Here is a 19,258-nt window from a genome sequence, read left to right as displayed (position 1 = left end):
TTGCCAGATTTATTGGCAAGATGATTCATAAATATGCATAGTGTTGGAGAATCAGGGAAATATTTATGTAGGAATAACACAACGGAGTGGAAGAACAATGCAACACTTAAGTTTGATTTATCAAGCCAATCAAGGCTACATAGCTTGGCGTGATTAATATAGTGTAAAGCAACGCAGCACAAAACGCTGCATTGCGGTAATCTGCCCCAGAATGGCGTTCCATGGGTGGAGCGTGGGTGTTCCCACGCTTCCACCCATGGATTTTGGTGCATCTGAAAAGTGTCAGCTCTCCGTCCATCTTCTCCTTGTGGTTGCTTTGTTCGCCCTAAGTTGGCAGGGTATGCCCAGACATGGGTCCCTTACTCACTTTGCCACTGGATTCAAGCTAGCCTGGCTGATGAAGGGTGTTACCCAGAAACCGGTTCCAGGATGGTTGTTTCCGGTTCAGGGAAGACCTGGCTTGGCAGTTTGGGCTGGACTGTTCCCATGAGGTACAGGGTCCAGACTGATTTGCAAATAGCTGGGTCTGAACCGAGGTGGTGAAGTGAGCTAACAAATGGTGATGCATTCAACCCAGATCTGTGACTGGGGGGGAGTATCTGAAACATTTCAGCGCTCTGTCCATCATCTCCTTGTGTTTGCTTTGTTCACCCTAAGTTGGAAGGGTATGCCCAGACGTGGGTCCCTTGCTCACTTAGCTACTGAATTCAAGCTAGCCTGGTTGATAAAGAGTGTTACCCAGAAACCGGTCCCAGGATGCGTGTTTCCAGTTCAGGGAAGATCTGGCTTGGCAGTTCGGGCTGGACTGTTCCCATCAGGCACAGGGTCAAGAATGATTTGCATATAGCTGGGCCTGAACTGAGGTGACGAAGTGAGCTAAAGGATGATGATGATTTCCACCCAGATCTGTGCCTGGCAGTGAGTATCTGAAAAGTTTCAGCGCTCCGTCCATCATCTCCCTGTGTTGGCTGCATTCCCAGATTTACCATCAGTGGTAAACCTGGGAATGCATCAAAATGCTCCCCAGGTGAGGAATGCCCATGCTCTGGCGCGTGTTAATGCGCAGTTTTCTCAAGCATTACTGGTATGGCGAGGAAGAGGAGGAGGGCAGCCCGGGGACACCGCGGTACACAGGTGAGTGGTTTTAAGTTTCTTTTTAATTAAGGTTAACTTAATTCTTAATAGGGGGGTGGAGGCGGGGGCTGGCAAACTCCGCTCCGATGCGGAGTGTGCGGAGATTTGCTTTCTCTGCGTTCTCCGAGGAACGCAGAGAAGGCAAATCGCTGCACACTCCGTGGGTGGAGCAGAGATCTCCACCCGGGGTTAATCAAGTTTAGTATATATGGGCTATCAATTTCCGACTTTCTGATGGTCGAATTAAGAGACTTTTCCGCCCAGATTAGCAACCCTCTCATAGAGCGATCAGCACTGAAAGGCATTGCCTCCATACTATAATTTAAGAACCCTGTTCTAAATATAGGTTCCAATACCCAGGTCACCTGCAGAAAAATGATATCAAATTGGTCAACAAATTATCCCCATTCTGGTGGAATAAGTTTTCCTCGTACGCCTGCCACATTCCATGCTAAAATATGGAAAAGGGACAGACGCCGACTTTGCCTTGGTAGAAGATGGATGATTCTGGGGAGGATGAATGCAGTTCCGTGCAGGTTTATATAAATTCATAGCTGATTGACTATCACTGTTCCCATATGAGGAACAGGGTGTAAGAGGGTATTTATGGATCTAGTAAGGGGATACCCGGGTTCTCTTTTCTTTGATTGGGTGGGCACTGTAAAGATGGTAAAAGCACCAGTACTTATTTATTTATTTATTTGGAAAGTTTTATAGAGCGCGAACAAGATCCTAAACGGATATCAGAGCGCCATACAGTCAGTAAAGGTTGCTATACAACAAATAGATGTTAAACATAGCGCATACATAGAACATCTTGAGTAGGCAAAGCAATAATCAACCTGAGGAAAAACAAAAAGTCTAGTTGCTTAGTTGGTCTATTATGACAATCTTGCTAGGGACACGGATGTGAATGAAACCAAGGTGTCTATAGTCCATAGTTAAGTGAATTTGGCCATGAGTATCGATTTTACCTCCATTTTGAAAGAAGCAGTGGATATACAGTCAATCGACCTCTTTTAGGGGACTAGATTTTGGTCTCCTCTGAATGCTAGGCATTTGGGGTGAGTCATTTTTTGTCATACCTAATGTGCTAGAGGAGTCAAGGGAGGTTGTTTATTTCACATTTTGTTTTTCTTATTTCAAGATAGAACATAAAACATAAGCTGCAAGTGTACAGAATAAAGTACTGTTCAATCAAGGCATATAATAAATTGGTTCTAAATAAGAATTTAGAATATATTTAAATTGACTAGTACACATATGCCTTAATAAATAGATGAAGTGCATACAATAAATACAATCATGGTATTAAATATATTGCAAAATCCCTTTAGATCATTTCCAGGCTCCAACTACCAATCATTAACTAACACCTCTACCTATAATTGCCCCTTATCAAGCTGCCAAATAAAGAAAGCCCTAATGGCCAATATTTCGTTATACACCACAGTAGTCCAAAGTCCCCCAAAATTCATCTCAGTACCTCAAAGTCCTACCCCTGACAACCCAAGCAAGGACAGTTAATACTATCTCTAAATCTTCCAGAGATATCAGAGAGCTAGCAGCTATTTGGTGTATCTAAGTCTATGTCGGGGGTCAGCACACAGTCCACAAGGCGCTCCCATGCTCGTGCAATTTCAATCTTTCCCCGCTCTCTTTTTAATAATTGAAACAAAACAGCACTCTCCAGTCCAGCTTATTTCACCAGTAATATTCTCCATATAATGAGTCAAGGTCCATGCAAATGTATTGTCAATTCACCTTTAGCCAGAATCGATGCCAAATCGGTACATCAAGTAGTGCTTTTCTTTCTTTTTTAGGACAAGGAAATCCCCCAAGAAGGCAGGATAAGGGACTACAAGGGATTGTCTGAAAAATTACATTATTTATACAATCAATAACTGCTTCCCAGAATCCAGCTAAAACCGGGCAGGACCAAATCTTATGGAACAATTCTGCCCCCAAATCCCCACATCTCGGACATTTCGCAGCAGCAGTCACATAAAACCGATTAATCTTACCAGGTGTAAGATATGCTCTATGAAAGATGTAAAAATGTATTAATTTAAACCTGACATCTCGCGAGACATCAGGTATATGTACTAGAATCCTCTCCCAGCCCATATCTTCAATGTGGAGTTCTAGGACTTTTACCCATTTGGTTTTCAATTCAGCAAGAGGAGCAAGGAAACCCGCACAATAAAAGCGCAAAACCGCTTTTGCGTGGCCCGTCGTAGTACAGAGTAGTTGGCATGCTTGGTGCCTTATAGGCCTGTTCCCTCCATTTCTCCAATGACTCTAAATCCTGGCAAACACAGCTCTTTGTAACACACATTGGCCAGCAGGAAAATCAGGGGAAGTCGAGGGATGTTGGTATGGCAGGATTCCTAGATATGCATGGTTTCAGGGAGCGCAAAGCTGCAGGATTAACAATCTCAAACTGCTTTTGAAGTGCCCGAGCACGCACCCAATCCTATTAACCAAATCACACTTGCTGGGCAAAAAAGAAAGAGAAATAAAGAACAAGAGAAATACAAGAATTATGTGTCGTATAAAGTGATTTGGTTAAAAGGATGGGGGTGTGCTTGGGCATTGCTTTGTATTCGAAGTGATCATTAATGGTCTCAGTCGGGGGTTGGGTGATTCCCCATTCCCTTGGAGCACTCCCACTAAACAAAGATAGAGGTATACAGACACCAGGAAACAGAGAGCGCCACACCAACACGGCATGTCATCATCCATCAGGGAACCATGCTTTTGAATCGGATGGTAGAACAATAAAGGTGGAATGAGCATCCAAAGCCAGTAGCCCATCCACTAACTTGGGTTCTTTCAGATTTAGCACATGGCATCAAAATTAGAAGAAGAGGTGGTAGACACTGTGCATAAACAATATCTGAGTGGTTTAAGGAGAAACACTGGCACTGGGTAAGTATCCAATGGGTCACCTTATTTATTAGTGACTCTGTGGTCTTTCTGTACCTGTCCCTACTCTTTAAGATGTGAACCATGTATATTAGGGACTCCCTGGTACCTTGTATTAAGGGGACAGGGCATTTATTGTGTGCTGACGGTAGATTATTCTGGTTTGTATATACCTGGTTGGCGGGTGTATTTTTTATCGAATTCAAACTAGTTAAATCTATGTGGGGTTTGACTGAATGATACTCTAGTGCAACTGGAGTTAAACATATCAACTTTCTTGCCTTCCTGGCTGTTATCGGGCATCTTGGTCTCGGGCGCCATTTGACCCAAGGCAGTTGTTACCCATATTGACCCAAGATGGAGGGTAAACAGGGTATGGGGAGGGCAGGTCTCTTTCTCCACTGTCACCACGGCCCAAGGGATTATGATCATAATGATCTGAGCTTGGACAACAACTGAGGGATTCCCAATGGCAGGCAAGGGTGTTACAAGCCTGAATGTTCATGTGTTTCTCATTTGATCTTTTATCAATCAGTTAGTCATTCAATCAGGATTAGTAAAGGTGGATGCTGGGTGCAGAAAGGAGGGAAGGGCAAGACGACTCACCTGCAAATTATGGTGTGAGGGGGAGGCCCAGCTCAGCCTCCTCTGGGCTCAGATGGGCAGTGGGAGATGTGAAAGCACTTTATAGCACTGAGTGTGACAGGCTCCTCTTCAGAGACTCGCATTGATGCTTTCAGGTTGAAGGATTTTTAGGGCCTGGCGTACCCTCAGCACAACAATGGTATCCCAGCGGTTCATAGCATCACAGTTAGTATGCTGTCTTAATACCCACTGAGTGTTTAAGCCCAAGCCGAGTTCTTTTGCTTGCTTTGTGAGTGGGCATATATTGCAGTGTCTGCAGAGATAATGGCCTGATACAGCAGGCAGATTCCAAACTTATTCTTGGTTGTGTGGCCCTGGGTGTGATGAGGACCAAGGGGTCCTTCAACGTTCTGCCGCATTTGAATGAAAACACTGATTTCTGGAGACTCAGACGTCCTGATGTTAGAATCCTCAAATGTTTATTACTTTTTTATTTTGTTTAAAAAAAGAAGCCATAAGTTGTAATATAAATAAGACGCTCAATAGGAGTTTTTTAAAAATATCAGAGAATTTTTTGTCAGGGATTATTTTGGGCTCTTTTCATAGCTCTCCTAGTTAGCTTATTTGGATGTTGTTTTGCTTTCAGTCTATTTGCTAGTAACTTAGAGTGTATGTCATAATCTTCTTTGTCTGTGCAATTTCTCCTAAGTCTCAGGAACTGGCCTACTGGTAAGTTGTCTTTTAGTGATTTGGGGTGAAATTTTTTATATCTCAGGAGGTTGTTGCAGTCAGTACGTTTATAGTATACCTCACTTTTAAGGCTAGTGTGCAGGCTGTGATTGGATGTGAAGGTCTAGAAAGGAGATATCCTTCTTATTCACTGCCATCGTAAACCTGAAGAATTCCTCTCCTGTATTAATCCAATTAATAAGGTCAGGGGGTTCATATTTACAGCCTTTCCAGTTAATAAAAAATAAAATCAATGTATGGTTTCTGGATCCTGATGTTGTTCAAGTAAAGATTGTTACATTATTAAATGTACAAAGTCTCAAAATTATGCACTTACAGGCATGCTATGCTGTGGTAAATGTTCTGCCCATTGAGGTCCCATGCATTTGCAGGTGGAATCGATCTTCATATTCGGTTGAATGATTTTAGTATGCATGCCCATTTGTGAAGTGTGTTTGCAGTGGTTTTACAGTGCCGAGCACTGTCTTTTCACAAATATGACTTTGTTGATTTCACAGATATTAAGAAAACATTTCCTCTACCCAAGTATTACCGGCTAGATTGAATCGACAGGCATCTATGGATGTTGGATGAGTAACAAACGTATGTGATCTGATATGGTCTGATGGTTCCTGTATAATTCTATTTTTACTGATTTCACTACAGGTTACCTCCCTATGTAGAGACTATGAATAGGCGAGAGCATTAGGCCTCATTCTGAACTTGCATGCCATGAATGAGTAGTTAGGCAGGGAGGATTACAGCTCTGACGAAGGCCCCAGACCCAAACGGACTTTTGAAGGAAGGCCAAAACATGCTGGTACTTTCATAAGAGTGGATGTGTAATCACTGCTCATCACAGAGAAAAGACGTTTGTTTTTTACCATCTCTAGGGTACTCGAATTAAAAAGGATTTCCATGAGTATACTGTTGAAGAAAGTCCAGACGTTGTAAAGTAAAGAGATTACTTTATTCACACAACAAGAGCACTCTAGGTACTCGACCATTCAGGTGGCTCTTCACCAACATTCTACAGTGAGCTTCACCTGAAGGTTCCATTATAATGTGGAGCTTAACAATAGGGAGCAAAAGAGAAGAGAGGGGTAAGGGGACAGAGACGGTATGAGAACATACCATTCTAGATTACAAAACATCTCCCTTTAACAAAAGTAAGAACAACACTACGATAGATCAGCTCTTGGCAAAACTGTACAATGCTATATAATAAAATGAGTATATCCATGACATAAAATGACCACATGGGAAGCAGAATACTGAGGAGAGAGAAGAAGGGAGAAAACATTCAGTAACCTGAGGAGGGAAAATCATTCCATCTTAGAGTCTGCCTGCCAACCAGGAGGGCGGCGGATCCTGACTTCCTTGGGTCAAGAGGGTTCGCTGGAGTTCTCATCCTCTTTCCTTTCTTCCTCAATTACGGGGATGAGAACATCTGGACAGTGGGCTATATTGTCCATACTCTAGGTATGCCCATCCTCAAACACCACAGAACTGTGGTTGGCATGTTTAATCCTCTCTGGATTGGAGAAGGATGACAGTTTGGAGTGTGTGGTGTGTGGCCTTCTTATAATGACCCATTATCCTTCTTTCCACTCTCATGCCACTGAACCCCATTTCTTGTTTTGTAATCATCTTGATATTTCTCATTCTTGCCCTTGACTGTGCCTCTATCTACCCAAACAGGACATCCCCATTGAGCGAGTTGGGCTTTAGTTTAGAACCAGGACACCTCTCTTTGATGGATATGAAGGGAGACGCACCCGAAACAGCATTAGAACTTGTATGGTACAACCTCAACATTTTCCTTAATGCTCCCTCAACCAGTTCACTTGAGATAAGGGATAAACGAATTCTGTCCTTGATCATCCTATTTACTCTTTCCATCAACCAATTGGCCTTTGGGCAATAGAGAGGAGTTTTAACATGTATAATGGACAAGTTTTTAAAAAGTAGTGTCATCTGGGAAGAGGATGTAGCGTTACGGCTAGAGCGGTCCACCTCAAAGCTGGAGAACTGGGTTCGACTCTTGGCAACGACACTCAACATCCTGTGGTTCTGGGCAAATCACTTGATCTCCCCGTGCCTAACAAAAATGAACGTGTCCATCTGAAATGAAATTGGTGCTCATGTAAAGTGTTCTGATACCTGAAATCTTCGGGTCTAGCTTGCGCTATATACAACTCTAAAACAAACAAACAAATCTCTTCTGAAGTGAATTGTACTCTGTTGTCAGTAACTAATGCCCTCTTTTGAGAATCTCTTACTTAGAAATTCAATCAGAAAGGAAGTATTATTGTCATTGACTGCTTTAGTAGAAACCCAATGGGTATGGTAATCCACCAACACAAACATGAATGTATAGGTTACATTGAACATATTTAAAGGTCCTATGATATCGAGATCTATCTTGTCCCAGTGTTTGGAGGGTACTTCCACAGGGAGAAGAGGCGATTTGCATGTGACTCTGGTCACCAGAGCAGCAAGCAAAGCAATCCTTCACCTTTTCTTCTACCATGGAGTTCATGTTGGGGAACCAGTAGTCACTCCTGATTTTACTTTTAGTCATGCTCCTTCCAGGATGGTATTCATGGGCTATCTCAATGAAACGTTCCTGCATATTGTGGGGGGGGGAGGGTTGGGGACAACTTTGTTGGATCTTAAAACCCTGCCTCTGATTACAGATAACTTGTCTCTCACATTCCAATATGGTTGGAGGATGCCTGTTAAGTCATTCAACCTCTTAATAATGGCAGGAATCTCAATGGAAGGTATAGCCTCCACAACGTGGGGGTACAACTTGAGACTCATCGCATGCTATGGGAAGTCTAGAGAGGCAATCAGCAATCTGATTCCGGATACGCAGGACTATATTGAAGTTGTAACCTTGTAATCCTAACACCCATTTTGATATGTGGGGTGTGGCCTTCTCAATACAGTTGGACGAGAACATAGATAAAAGGGGTTTATGGTCTGTCCTCAAGAAGAATGGTATACCCCATAAGTAAAAGTTAAAATGAATTATGGCCCAATAACAAGCCAGTGCCTCTTTTTCTATTGTGGAATAGTTATACTCTGAATTTCTTAGGGTTCTGGTCGCGAAGGCAATCACTCTTTCCTTCCTATCTATTACTTTGGACATACACGCTCCTAAACCTTTCCTACTAGCATCAGTAGTAAGAGCTGTTCTTTCCATAGAATGAAACATACCCAACAGAGGTGCACTAGAGACTGCTTCTTTGACCTGACTAGAATCAGTTTGGCACTGACTACTCCACTTGAATGGAACCGCCTTCTTAAGTAAAGCTCTTAACGAGTGCACATGATCAGCAAAGTTTTGGATATATGTGGACAAATACCCTAAAAGGCCCAGGAAGCACTTCTATTCTTCTTTGTTGGTGGATTCTTGGGTCACTTTGACAGAGTGCACTAAACTACTCTTGGGTAAATGCCGTCCTTTAAAATGGTGTGTCACAGATATTCCACTGATTTTACTCCTATCTCGTACTTCCCCATCTGTATGGTGAAACCCGCTTTACTTAATTTACCCAGAACTTCACCAAGCATCATATTGTTATCCTTCTTAGAGTCTCCGTACATCCGAATTTCATCTCAGAACTTTATGGTTCCCTTCAATATCTGTTGCATTACACATTTGAAAACCATCGCCACAGAAGCAAGGCCGAATGGCATCCTGTAGAACTGGTATGCTCCAAAGGGAGTTATGAAAGAGGTCAAGGCATTAGAGTCGGGATGGAGGGTAGCCTGGTGATATAGTGCAAATAATTGGACCCCTGCTACTTGGTACAGTTCTCAGTGCAGGGAATATACAATAGTGGATTCCCTAGGCAACAGTAGGTCTATAAATTATATGAGACGTTATTATAGAACAACATGATATTTAAGGACTCAGTGTACAATTACTATCAATACAAAATCATTTTATTCATACAAAATTGTATTTTTTTTTAAATACCATTGTGGGTTCTGTAATACTTCTTAAAAGAACAATAAAAATACTATGACATCACAACATATTCATCAATGCTGACAATAACAAATATATAGAATAAACAAAAACATAAATCTGATATATATATAATCCATAAAAAATGATTAGTGGATAGCCTAGATATAATAAAGTGCATATAAGAAACTCAAGAAACAAAATTTACAACAAAACAGAAAATACACAAAGGTGACAGAACTTCTACACTTGTTTCGGTGAACAAGGCGCCTTCATCAGGAAAGCCACAATAACTCTTAACCCTAGAATTAGAAAATACAAATGGCAGAAACAGAAAAAAAATACACAAAAAATGTGCATTGGGTTTTAGAACAAAACTGACATATGATCAATGTTTAAAGCCCTCTAGCTGTGTGAATATGAAAATAGACAAAAAAAGATATATGATAACCAGGGACCCATCACCGAACCAAACGTTTTTTTGGCAAGTTCAAGGATTGATTTTCCCAAGAAATGGTGGAAACCATGAAAAATAGAGGAAAGAGACAGAGGTAAAGAAGGCCCTAAGACATGCTTCTCCTCAAGACTTTAGCGAATAGGATGAATGATACTAAACAACAAGTTGACTTACCAGGACTACAATCCATGGTGGTCCACAAATAGATATACAGATACTTGATAATAGCAATCTTGTCAATCAGCTGAGAAGACTAATAGGGTTGAAATGAAGATGGTCATTATCATAAAAAATGGGAATTAACTAATAACCTCTATCTAGGTAACTATCAAAATGTGGTATTAATCAACCTTATAGTTTGAGTTAGAAAAGGCACTAGAGCCGTTGAAGGGATGATGCAGAATACATTCAAACTTGCAATAAAAATGGAAAACTAAAATGAATAAAGGAAATACTTTTAATAAGTGCAAACTAAGAATGTGCTGATGTGAATGGTATGAGAAAAGAAACTAAATAATATAAAAATTTACCTTTACTAACAAAGAGTCTGTATTTTCGATCGGACACTGGCACAAAGATTCACAATATAAACTAACTGTATGGAACCACAAAGGAGAGTTACAATGAACTCATAATTCCAAACCATACCAAGGTAAATCAGTCATGGATGCGCGATTCCGCTATGAAAAAAAGACAAAAGTAGCAATGACATTATTGCATCTACAGTAATTCCATTCGTATGTAATACGAGATGTTAAGCCAAAGATTGAGCGGTTAAGAAGTAACTAACACTAAATATAGGTGTAAAAATAATCATTATAACAGATAAAGTCTGCAAAGGCGGAGGAGGTAAGTAGAACGGCTTACCTAAAATTGTTGACATCAACGATCAAGGTGGAAGTCACAAAGGTATTTATGATGTAATGCTTAGCGTGGGTCAACGTGATGTTACGTAAATTCACGTAACGTTAAAATGCAAAGCTAGACCGTAAACCTTTGAGACAAAATGTCTTAATAGTAAACAGACTATAGATAAATAAATCTGAATAAAAAAATTCAATATGAGATATGGTGCCAAATGATGAGGATTTAATGACAAAAAGAAACTGAATTGAAAAAATATTATATTAATACAATTTGCGTTTTATTAATGTATTTATTACCTAACTCTGTTCGCCCCTATGCCGGGGTTTACTACCACCACCCTGCCCCTCCCCCGCCCCTCCCAACGCCCCACAGCACTCCCTCGAGGAGCCGCCACTGTTCCCTCACAACTCTTATGCTTTTTGGCGCATTCCCAGATTTACCAGAATTGATAAACCTGGGAAAGTGGCAAAAAGATATGCCTTCCAGGGAGAGGCGTAACAAGGAGGAATATCTTTATTTCTCCTTGTTACTTCCTCTGTCTATGTGCGCTGCATCCTGCAGCACACATAGATGGAGGAATATGTCTCTCAGGATTGTTTTGGTGCAGGGAGGTGTACCTTTCTACACAAAAACAATCCTGCAAGCAACGCAGGCATCCCTGCACCATGGTGCCTGCATTGTCGGTAGGCTGCCAGAAGAGCACCAGTGCAGGGCAAAAGGCAGAATGCGCTGTATTCTTTTGAATGCGGAGCATTCCTGCCCTTTTCCTTTCACACAGTGCAGCATAGCACGGTGACTTGCTGCGCTGCTCTGCGGGACAATCTCATAAATCTGCCGCTTAGCCTTTGTGTTGTGCTGCTTACTTTATTGTTTTGTTGCCCCATGTAGGATTGGCTGGCATTAACCCCACATCACCTTAAGTAAAGCCACACTTTGGGGCATATTATCAAGGACAGCGTTAAAATGATCGCCGGTTTAGCGGCAGAAAACTGCAGCTAAAGCGGCGATAATTGGCTTGATAATATGCCCTTGTGAATTCCCATAGAAGCCCAGGTTCACACCAGAACATGGACTTCTATTGGAATTCTCGAGGGCGTATTATCAAGCCCATTATCGCCGCTTTAGCGGCGGTTTTCTGCCGCTAAACCGGCGATAATTTTTAACGCCGTCCTTGATAATATGCCCCTGTGTTACTTGTATGTTTCCTTCCTGAGAAAAGGAAGGGCAATGTGTAAAGACTGCTTTCAGTGAGGAGTTCTGTGTTTGAAGACGCAAAACTGACTTGATATGAACAGTATTTGAAAAGCATGCACCAGCACATGTTTGTGATGCTCCACACACTGCGCTTTATGCAGCCCCATCGCATGTTTCCCTCATTTCAGGCAGTGCTCTGCTGGTCTGTCCAATGGACTTGCGAGTAACCCTGAAGGCTTCTTCCACCATTCATAAAAAACAAACCATTCAAACTCTCTAGGTGTGAGCCGCCTTCGGTGGCCCATTAATGCTGAGGCCACTGGGGCCACCGCTGTGCTCAATGCCTGGCCTGTGACCTCTGCGCCTGCGTGCTAGTACGTCTCAGTGCATAGGTACCTATATCCCCATGTTTGCATATGTGAGTATGTATGATACTTCGAATTTGTTTCCAAAACACTGCTTGCCGCCCAATTTTCTCTATCTACCACCTAGGTTTGCTTCATCCCCCACATGCGGCAGAGGTCTGTGTGGTATGTTACATTTACCATGCAGATTTTACCACGCATGACATTTACAGCACAGCTTTTACGTCACAAGCAAGTACAAATAAGTGATTTCTATGGGTTTTACCTTTACTATTAATCCTTTACTAAACGATATGTTACTCAGCAGGTATTTTTTTTCAAGTACAATTATTTTAATGTTATTTATTAAAAAAGGGTTATTATGTGGGCAGTGGTAAAGGGAGATGAGGATGATTTTAAGGCCAAGAGGCGAGTAGGGTCAATGGAGGTTATGGGTATTAAATAAAAAAGGGGTTGGAAGTTGGGTGAGTCGAGAGAATCTCCCATCCTCCCAAAAAACACCAAAAACAAAAAACAAAAGAGCATTTATCTGAATATGATGTGGTGGGTGTATGTTCCTCAGAAGGATGCTGTGTGTTTTAACTGCCCCTGGATATCGCCCATCTCTGAACTGGAGTTATTTTATTTGCAGTATATTCGGTTGTGTTTGGCTGTTGGTAAATGGTGGTCGTACTGCAAGACACAGTTTTGGTAAAACTGCTTGCCTTTCTGGAAATTACATGTAAACAAACCTCAAGAATCCGTCGATTTCGTCAAATAATGTTACTTAACAATTCATCTTCACTGATTGATCACGTTATACTCAGGCAGTTAGATTTAATGTCACATGAAGCGCCTTGAAGTCTGTTATAATTCGATACTCAATTGATCTGAAAGGTGATAGTTAGCTAGCATTCTTACCAACCCCAATTATCCGTACTTGGCTTCCGTGTGTGAGCATCCAAAGGTGAATCACACCAGGAGACTGACGTTTACACCCAGTAAACAAATGTCCCCCCTGTCTCTTTAAAGTCATTGACGAAGACGGCACATTAATGACATGACTGCACTCTTGTTACTGGTTCTGATTCAATTGGGCAAGTGATAGAATGATGTTTGCTAGCTGGGGTTCACCTGCTCTTCCAGCTGCGGTTGTGTTCAGGCTGTTATCGACAGACCGAAAAGCCATCGATTACCTGGCCTGGCCATCAAAGGTCTCTGGTTAAAGTGCCCTTCTGCAAATTGAGCCGAATCATTCGATTGCTATTGGCCACGTCATTTTCTCAGACACAAATGGATTTGGCAGCTTCTGTAATCCACATATGTTTATCTTCATCGTCCAGGTCCATGTTTCTTCAATCTGTATTTTCGTTCGTTCAGAAACCTATTAAATCAAATCCCGTAAATAGAACCAGATATTCACAAACTGACGAAGAACTAAGAAGGGATCAATTCAATTATCATAAAATCAAAGAAAGAGGTTTCAACAGTACTTGTTGTGCATGCCTTAAAGGCTGTGATTACACTAAATTGCACCCTTGTCTTCTTCCTAGAATTTAGCGCGGATTATCTTTTATTTACCCACTAAAAGTGGTGGAGGGGAAGAAACACTTCATAGCAAGACTTCAATATAACATAGCTGAAAGGACCACAGACTCCGACTTTAGAGTTGTTAGTTTAATATAAGGCATGAATAATAAGATGTATACACATCGCAAAATCAACATATATAGATATAGAAAAATCAATACAGAGCTGATTCTACGAATATAATTGATTAGGCATAAAAGGAATACAATTGTAAACTCCAGAATCAAAATGCAACTCAGGACAGGGCCGGCTTTAGTGCTGGTGGCGCCCTGTGCGACAATGTTTGTTGGCGCCCCCCCAATGACCACCTCCACAACGGATTCTCTCACTAGCACCCTTTAACAGTGACAAAGTCTCCATAACCACACTTTCTCAGATGCATTGAATTAGTAATATAGCGCCACTCATACCAGTGTAGGGTGTCCGAGCACTTTGCATCGCACGCACATTACACAGAGACAATCAATCATACGTGTGTAAATCAGTGTATAGGAAATGTTACATAAGTCAAAGGACTAAAGGTGTAGGACTCACATGTTATCCATACTGGTAGGCAGTATAGTTTATGAGTGCTTGGTGTGGAGAAGCACAAACTCAGAGTCGAAAAAGAAACAGCATAGTTGGGAGTTCTCTTTAATAATAAGAATCGATTTCTAGCCAAATTAATCCTTTTTGCAACTTTAATCAATGTTCTAATAATGTATACTTTGCAATGTGTATGCAGTTCTAGGAAGAAAGTTAATAGTTCACTATTCTATATTAGGAATTTAAGTTATAAATTACAAGTAACAAAAGGATGTCTCTTTTGAGAGCAATAACCTGCTGATCTGTTTACATCATACTCACTCTGTAATCTACTTGGTACACGTTCTTTGCAGCAGGCATATTAACCCTCTGCACTAACTTCACATAAGTCAAAACCTCAACTATGCAAAATGCTGATCTCTCTCCAGGACGATAATTAATCAAGAGAGTTATTGTGACATTTATGTGAGGCCTGGTAAAATTGCTGGGGGGGGAAAGAAACGCTGCAGCAGGTGCTTCAAAAGTATAATAAACTTTCAAACACGGCGCCCCCAAGAAGCCAGCACCCGGTGCGGTGGCACCGGTCGCACCACCCTAAAGCCAGCCCTGACTCAAGATGGAGGCAGAGTCTAAATCTCTTTTCATTGGAAATAAAACAAATCTGTCCCTACGCTATACTAAAAGGGAGATGCTATCTAATACCCTTCCATCAAGTCCCAAAGGTGTCAGCACATGTAGACTTCCTAAGAAGTACTCAGGTTAAATGGGTTGAAGTGCTTAAGGCTAGGAGCTCATTCTAAGATGCTCCTTTCTCTCCAAAAACTAGCAGAAGTCTGGGGTCTCTGTCCCTGTGCATCATACAATAATAGAGTTCGATTGTTTCTGACTCATCCTGGTAAAACTTTCCATTGCAACTTTTTCTATGTGGCGAGTTCCATGATCTGTTAATTAATTTTTCTTTGTTCATCGAGTTGACCTTGGCTCCCAGGCAAACCAGACACACAAGGCATCCTCCCTTCTCGCTTCCAACTGTCTTCAAAGCATTCCTTGTATCTTTTCCAATCTGAAAAGAATGAGTTGGCATTCCGACACCTGTAGTAGGATGAGAACACTGCTATTTCTCGAAAACAACATGCATTTAATTATTTATTTCTCGAGAAGCCAAGGAGGTGCAAAAACAACTACAGTCTTGGGCCTAAGAACTTGGGCAATTTAAACCAAACACAGTTACATTATGTGGCTATAAGACTGTCCTGCGCTTTATATATGCAGGCATAACTTGGTCAATCTGTTGTTGGTGAGATACTGTGACTTCGTTCTTGTCATCAACAGTTCTACTGAATGTGGCACATATACAATTAGTGGATGACCCATCACTATGCTTTGACATCTTTCAATGCTGACACCTGTTGCAGCAAGGGATTTTAGACATCCGGTCAATGCAGAAGCTACTGGATCTAATGTAGCAGAAAGGTAAGCCACTGGCCTACGGGCATCCCGTGTGTCTGTACAAGGACCGCTAACGCACATCCCCCCTTCTCACAGCAGAAGACCAGAAACGCTTTGTTATAGTCTGGCATACCAAGAGCTGGAGCACGACACATGCTTTCTCGCAGTTCATGGAAGGCTTTCAGGCATTCTTCATTCCATGGTACCGGATCACTGATGTCTTTCTGAGTTAGTCTCAACAGTGGCTTTGCTTGCAAGAAAAAGATTGGGATCCACTGTCGACAATAGCCGACCACGGCCAAAAAGATGCAGACTTATTTCTGTGTTTTCGAAGTTCCCATTTGCAAGATCACTTCTATGCGATCTGGTGACACCCTTCATTTTCCTTTCTTAATCCTATGTCCCAGATACTGATCTTCAAGTAAACAGTACTGCAATTTATTTGGGGACACCTTGTGTCCATTCTCTGTCAAATGGTTCAACAAAGCCACTGTGTCTATCCTGCACGCATCTTCGGTTTCTGAGGCGACCAAGAGGTCATCAATATACTGAACTGATTTCTGGGGCATCACCAGCCCTTCAAGATTCTTTTTCAGACACTGGCTAAAGATGGAGGAGCTTTCTGTATACCCCTGAGGGATTCTACACCATGTTAAGACACGGTCGCCCATCTGGAATGCAAAAATATATTGGCTCTTTTCATGTAATGGTATGGAGAAGAATGCTTGACATAAATCTATGACAGTAAACCATTCTGCTTCACAATGTATTTGGAAGAGAATAACAGACGGATTTGGTACCACAGGACAACAGGGAATCACAATTTCATTAATCCTGCGCAAGTCCTGCACTATTCTATATTTGCCGGTAGGCTTCTGCAGTCCCATGATCGGTGAATTGCAGGAACTTCATCGTATCTCTTTGAGAATGCCTTGTGCAATCATAGACTCAATGACAGGAGTTATTCCAGCCACCGTCTCTGAAGACAATTTATATTGTGGTGTTCGTAGCGGGGAACAACCTTTACAACGCAACTATTACATCGCACTACACTTACAACGCAGGCATTACAACGCAACATCCTTTACAACGCATGACACTACAACGCATACCATTACAACGCATACCATTACAACGCAGGCACTACATCGCATGTCACTACAACGCAGGCATTACAACGCATACCATTACAACTCATACCATTACAATGCATACCATCCAACACTTACCCTACTGTTGCACCCCCTGGAGTTAGAATAGTAATTTTTACCCCTATACTATCCAACACTTACCCTATGCGTTGTAATGGTATGCGTTGTAAAGATAGTATGTGATGTAATGGAATGCGTTGTAAAGGTAGTTTTTAAAAATACGTTGTAGTGTCATGCGATGTAATGGAATGCGTTGTAGTGGATGTTGTGTTGTAAAAATTGCGTTGTAAGTGCATGCGTTGTAAAAGTATGCGTTGTAACGTCATACATCCGTTCGTAGCAACTCAGCATTCGGTCTCACCTGTATCTTAACACGTTCTACCCCTCAGATTAATCCTATCTTCTCACCTGTGAAATCCCATACTTTCGGATCAATTGAGTCTCTGAAATCATGTGGCAATTCTGCTATTGTGAGAACCACAAACATTTCTGCACACATGCTCATATTAGCCATCTTGAAATCCGCATCATCATCATAGGTCTGCAGCTCAACGCCTCTCGGAGTGCATGATATGGTACAATTTAATTTACACAATAGATCACGTCCCAGAAGACAGAATGGGCTTGTATTACAGACCAAAAACTGATGTGAATCCTGGAACGGCCCTATTCTCACAGGTAATGCATTTGTTAATGGATTGGTCATTTTCTGATTGCTGACCCCCACTACTTGAATCGATTGTCCAGAAAGAGATAAGTTGGGGACCACGTCTGTTCGAACTGCAGATCGCGCAGCTCCAGTATCTAATAAAAAGGTGACAGGATATCCATTTATGTCTGCATTTATAAATGGATCACTCTGATCTACCTCCAGTACCGCATCTGAAGGGCATTCTTCCTGCACCCACCTCTGGCACTCCAGAGAACCCTGAGTCTGATCAAATCTGTATCGTATTTCAAAATACGGCTTCTGATGGTATGTCTGATTATGCATGGGTATTCTGGGAGGCTCGCAACCTCCATACATGGACCTAGGTCTAGTCACAGTATGTAGAGTCTAGGACATTTGTCCTTCTCCCTCGTTTTGGAATTGATTAGCAGGATTCAATGGGCACTCGCGCTTCCAATGTCCAGTCTTGTGAAAATAATGACATGCAGTAACTTTCTTTTGTTGTGCCACCCACTCACTTTTGCTCATTTCCATACCTCTTCCTCGTCCCTGACCTGGTTGGGTTACCATCTGTTGACCCATCTCTCTACCACTTGTTCTGCCTCGACCCATTCCTCCTCCGATCCCATGCATGTGGTCTGCATTCCTCAACTGAGCCAACATCAACTTGTCTTGCAATTTCTTTTGTGCCAATTCCACTTGATCACTACAATATTTTGCATACCACAATATTTCATCCACCGACTTATTCTGCCAGCATATCATGTGGTGCTGTATCATCAGACTAATCTCAGATTTCAATCCTAACACAAACTTTGAGACACACTGTCCCATATCCTTTTGATCAGTAGTGTCCAACCCACTATGCTGTTGAAAAGCCAATAACCATCGTTCATAATAATCATGCACTGATTCCTTAGGCTTTTGAGTCGTACGATCAATTTTAAGCCAATCAACAATCTGTGGAGCTACCTTGGACTGCAACCAGGTAATCACTTGCTCATATTTCCTCATCACATCAGGTGAAGGACCATGGGTTACTGAATCTGCAGTTGGCCACTCAATGGCAATTTTGCATGCAGCCCACAAATCTGCCGGGACCACTATATCAAACAAGGTATTCAAATCAATCCACAGCATTTTCGACATCTTAACAAACCAGTCTATTTGCATTTACTACTCAGCAGGTTTCTCCCTCAGCCGAGGAAAATCATTTGTAAATGCCGCCAAATCACCCCTGCTCCATAACACATGTACATACCCTCCATTCTGTACTTCTCTCAAGGATAAACTTACCTGCAGCTCCCATCCCTCCCCCCGGAGGTGGAGAGTTACCTATTCCAGTCTTAGCACATTTCTTTTTGGCCCATCTCTCTTCCCATCTGTCTAGTTCTTTCCAAGATCGCATTCCTATTACCAGTTATCTGATCTGGGCTTTCAACCCAATGGTTCGTTTTTCCTCCAATTCCTTGTCTGTATAATTTAATCTGCAAGAACCCTGCATCATCTTCGTCTTTGTCAAATCAACCTCATACCTTCGTGCTAACTGCCATGGTGCATCATAAGCCCGCTTTGCCTTTCGTGTGATGTCTTTAGCCACAATTAACAGTTCATTGGGGTCGTATGTCTCTATTCCCTCCAAAGGCAGATTCC

Source organism: Triturus cristatus, chromosome 3_2, assembly GCF_964204655.1.
Source record: "Triturus cristatus chromosome 3_2, aTriCri1.1, whole genome shotgun sequence".
Classification (NCBI taxonomy): domain Eukaryota; kingdom Metazoa; phylum Chordata; class Amphibia; order Caudata; family Salamandridae; genus Triturus; species Triturus cristatus.
This window is presented reverse-complemented; position numbering follows the sequence as displayed.